Here is a 4,885-nt window from a genome sequence, read left to right as displayed (position 1 = left end):
AGTAATGAAATTTTTGGTGTATTTGGATAAATATGATAATATTCCGTTTGAGTGGTTCTAACGTTTACCATGACATTACTCCTTAAAGTATAGTTTATAAACATTTATATTCAGGGTAAACTTAAAAAACGCTACTTATGGTATGTTTTCAATAAATAAACACCGAAATCACCAGCCCAAACAATAACACACACGATTGTCGTGACGTATTTTTGAAGTTGTTTATTTTTTTTTAAATGACAGATCCAGACATTAAAAACTTTACGGTTTGCTACAGTAGTTACCGAAATAGCAATTAATATTAGTTCTTTTACCTGTTATAACTTCGATATCCGATTAATCGGTATAAAATCATCACCGGCACCTCTAGGTGTGGTATGCGTCTACGGCTGCATGTATCGCGTGAGCGGCTATAGAGGACTGACACAGGAGATAATAAAAATCGGTTCTCACTACTCACAGTATATTGAGAGAAAAACGCCTTGAATTGGAGAAATAGCAAAAATAAACCATTAAAATAATTGCTCTTAAATTAAAGCTTAGGCGCTATTTACAAAAATGACTTTTCATGCGTGAACAGCCACCCTCAGAGGTTGATGATTTTCTTCAAAATGAAATGGGACCACTATGGAAGTACCCCCTTTCCAACAAAAAAAGAATCATGAAAATCGGTTTCCAAATACCGGAGTTATCGCGTAACATACATACAAAAAAAAGAAAAAAGAACATACAGTCGAATTGAGAACCTCCTCCTTTTTAAAGTCGGTTAAAAAAATTACACACTATTGCAAATATATTTATTCACCGCTGTTTATTTTGACCCTGAATGTACATGATGCATGCGTCACTTGTCAAACAACGCGGCCACAGTCGCAGGAAAAACCAGCAATTAAGGTAATTCCGCTCGCAAATTGTTGTTAGCGCCTATTTGCCTACCTTACTTAATAATGGGCCAACTTAAAATAGTTCCGTTTTTGACGTATTACTAAGATTTGTTCAGAAAATGTTAAGTTTTATTGTAAATGGAATACCGTGTTGTTCATTGATTGTTTTAACAATAATCACATGACAACGTTGACACGGTCTATGATTTTGTCAATTTTTTTACCATCTTCCAGGTAAATATCATCGCACATGAAATCGAATAGAGTTGTAACCTATAAATCGACCCCTCCTACGTAAAGGATCGTATGTCGAAATTGCCAAGTTTACAGGGGAGCATTTTAAAGTTCTGAATTCACTCGGTACTCACATAGAGTGATCATCTAATAGATCATTATAGATCATCTAACCGGTATCTAGAATTTTATAATGTTCTATGTGATTAACGAGCTTTGCCGAATAAAAGTGAGAAATGCTAAAGTCAGGTATTATGCTTATTTCAGTGAATTCAGAAGTTTAAAACGCTCCCCTGTAAACTTGGCATTTTCGACATACGATACTTTACGTAGGAGGGGTCGAAATGATAGAGCTGAGAAAACACGATTTGAAAGTTCATAAATGTACTGAATGGAAACAATAAATTCATATTCTTGTTTATAAGTGGATAATTAATTATTACGTATAAATAAAAAAAAACCCCATTATTCGCAATAAGAATACTATTTTTTATAACTATAACTACTACGGAACAGTAGCGGACTGCCATGCAGAGGTCCAGAGTTCGATTTCCGGGCCTGGGGAAATATTTGTATCCCCTACATTTATTTCTCTCCTGAGTTTGGGTGTAACTTGTGGTTGCCTATGTGTACGTCCACGCCACACGCGATACAGGGTTTCCCTAGTGCGCTATAATAAAATAATATTGTTAGACTGCGTGCGAGCTTCTAACTTCATGACAAAAGTGGCAGTAGAGCTCCTTGTGAAAGAATTGTTTATATAATATGTAATCGAAAAGATATCCGTATCTATATGCTACGGTGTCTCCAGCGGCGAATATTTGCCAGGTGAAGCCTAAAAACCAGCAAATTGCTGAAGATTTTTCCTTTTCTTCGACATAGATTTAAAGCATATCTTAAAAATTATTGTATCTTTTCTGTTGACGAACAAAGTCTTTTTATTTTATTTATTTTATTAAATACCGCCACCTTATCTATTTCTGCCGCCAAGCCGTAGTGCTTACATTACTGCGTTCCGGTTTTGATAAAGGTACTGGCGAAAAACAGACATAATGGGACTTATCGAGTTCTTAGGTTTTCGCGATTGTTACACATAGGAAATGAAACTATTTTTCCGGATTTAAATCGCGTATATCTGTTTTTTCAAATAAACCGACGTTTCGGGCCCTTTACAGGTCCCATGATCACGGTTGACTGAGGTGGTACAGTCTTCAACCAGTTATGTCTAATATTAATGCAAACCACCCTATTTTTTCACTATAGTTACAATAGTTATTAATTAAATACCTTATTTTTAATTTTACAAAGAAAACATTCCAATTTACGCTACATTAAGTTTTACAAATTATTTTATTGAATGAATTTTTTATTAAGTTTAATTTATTATTAATTATTAATAGAAATTAGAATAAACTAAAACATATTAATTAGTACTGCAGTCTTATGTCTGTTTGGGATTTTTCATTAGAGGAAATACTAAGCGATTTAAACCCGGAAAAATAGTTTCATTTCCTATAATGGGACTTGTCAACAGAGTCACGAGTGCAGTGGCAGTGTCTGATATGGACTGGCGTGTCGCTTACCACCAGGTGCACGACTTGCTCGTCCCGTCACTTTGTGTCATAAAAAAAAGATATTAGTAATAACAGTTGTTTCCGCCTTTCCGGTAACCGGGAAGACCAGGCTGTCAGCCCATCGTAAGAAACGGAGTTGGAGGTCTACTCCCTGTCTCCGTCCATACCCGTCCGAAACAATTAGAATAATTTCTTAATAAATGTCAAGTTTATTTTTAATACTTAGTATAGTCATGAATAACAAATAATTATTGTTTAGTTATTAAATTAAATTCGACAAAATTAAAAGATTCATGAAGCGCATGCCACACCGTGAACGAAACATTTTTTTTTCAATGTCAATGCTTTATAAACAGGCGCGCATTGACAAGATAACTATCTTAGCTTAGCTTACATGGCCGGGGCATCTATTCATACTTCGGTTCACACTGCGAACCAAGCAAATCGAGCTAACTAAATTAACACTAACCCAACGACGGTCCCGCTATGTAAAATGAACGTATCTGTAGCATGTAGCACGTCACTACTTACCAGTGGCGAGCCAGAAAAACACAAGCTTTTACACTTGGTGACAATTAATCACAACACTTATTAGAACACAAGATACCAGTACACTTTATTTCACTGGTTAATTATACTGTTTATAAGTGAGCACACAATGTAGTCAATTTTAAACATTTATAATATTTGATGATACGTGGAAAATTTTAGGCAAGCCGGTGGGAATTGAGTTATATGGACGCCTCGCCACTGCTACTTACTACGTAGTTTATTAGCTTAGCGCTGAATGCAGCTTCATATTGTTGACGTCCTCCGTGATCGAGTGGCTGGACCGAGTTATCTCTGAGGTCCCTGGCTCGATCCCCGGCCAGTTAATGTAAAAAAGTCTTTTAATGTGGTCTGGGTGTTTGTGGTGCCATCGTTGTTTCCGATTTCCATAACACAAGTGCTTTAGTTATTATTACGGATCGGAGCAATATATGTGATCAGCATCATCATCAACAGCCTATCACAGTCCACTGCCGGAAATAGATCTCTCCCAATGAGCGCCATTTCGCCCGGTCGTCAGTTCGTCGCTCTATCTGGCTAGAGGACGTCCTATACTACGTTTGCCGAGCCATGGTCTTCACTCAAGAACTCGCTTCCTCCATCGGTTATCGGTTCTTCGACAGGTATGGCCAACCCACTGCTACTACAGTTTGCTGTGTTGTTAATATATGTGATGTTTTTTTACCCTTTTTGGTACCGCGGCTGGCACCACACAACGTGTCTCAATACTTAATGTTCTTTGCAGTATTTGTGTGAATAGTTCGTGTTTTAATTTAATAATATTTTTGTATATACATTTTTCTTTTCTTTTGTTTGTGTTTTTGTTTTGTATTTATTTGTTTATGTTTTACGTTGAATGTTTTGATCATGTTTTCTTTTAGTTCTGTTTTGTCTTTTTTTGTTTTTTGTGGTAAATAAATAAATGTATATTCTTTCTTTCTTTCTTTATATTATCTTTTGGTTTGGTCGAGTATTATTTAATTGACAGTATTAATTGTTACGGACGGATTACGGAAGTAGATCCCCTGATGTACCAGAACCTCTGCCGTCCATCATCCACCGAATTCATGCTCATGCCATCAGAGTTCAATATGAACTGCTTCAATATCCAAATATAATTGCGTAGATAGTATTCACTATAAGTTTTATTTATAATAAAAACAGTAATAACCTGTTGTATGCACGTATACAGTCTTGTTGTTCGGCTTTGACGGTCCACTAACATCACTTTCACTTAACTCTAATATGAAAAATAAATAACACACACTTTTAAGCAGTTCCATTGCACTGAATACGAATAATAAGTCTAAAACCTTGTCTAAATTAATAAAGGTTATAACATAATAATAACTAAATATAAAAAATTATTGCAAACAGGTGTTGCTGTAGTGTAAGACGTAACAGATATGAACGTAGTAGTGAACAAACCTAAAATATATGCCGTCTTCAAGGAAAACCACAAGGAAGTTTTTGCATTGTCAGTTTCTTGTAATTCCTTTTCTATTATTACTTAATAAGTACATAATGTACCTACATAAAACAATGTAATTGGCAAATGTAAACATCGCACATAGTTATATATTTTTAACGTAAGGAATATCCTACTAAAAAAATCATAGCAAATATTCACTATGTTACACGATT

At 35.3% G+C, this 4,885-nt stretch overlaps 1 protein-coding gene and 1 long non-coding RNA gene across 2 annotated transcripts in view; both read right to left on the bottom strand.

Annotated features, from left to right (window-relative positions):
• Window positions 1-3,329, bottom strand: part of LOC113232555 — a 6,857-nt gene extending 3,528 nt beyond the window's left edge. Inside the window, exon 1 of the long non-coding RNA XR_003310637.1 lies at window positions 3,224-3,329. This is a non-coding gene — a long non-coding RNA (uncharacterized LOC113232555). The remainder of the gene's footprint in view (window positions 1-3,223) is intronic.
• Window positions 1-4,449, bottom strand: part of LOC113232574 (protein toll-like) — a 13,492-nt gene extending 9,043 nt beyond the window's left edge. The window contains exon 1 of the mRNA XM_026467342.1: window positions 4,413-4,449. The gene's annotated coding sequence lies outside the window, so the exon portion shown is untranslated. The remainder of the gene's footprint in view (window positions 1-4,412) is intronic.
• Window positions 4,450-4,885: the final 436 nt, after the last annotated feature.

The sequence above is a fragment of the Hyposmocoma kahamanoa genome, unplaced genomic scaffold (genome assembly GCF_003589595.1).
Source record: "Hyposmocoma kahamanoa isolate Upper Pololo Valley unplaced genomic scaffold, ASM358959v1 76, whole genome shotgun sequence".
Taxonomy (NCBI): domain Eukaryota; kingdom Metazoa; phylum Arthropoda; class Insecta; order Lepidoptera; family Cosmopterigidae; genus Hyposmocoma; species Hyposmocoma kahamanoa.
The sequence above is the reverse complement of the archived record's forward strand: the minus strand, read 5'-3'. Positions and strand labels throughout refer to the sequence as shown.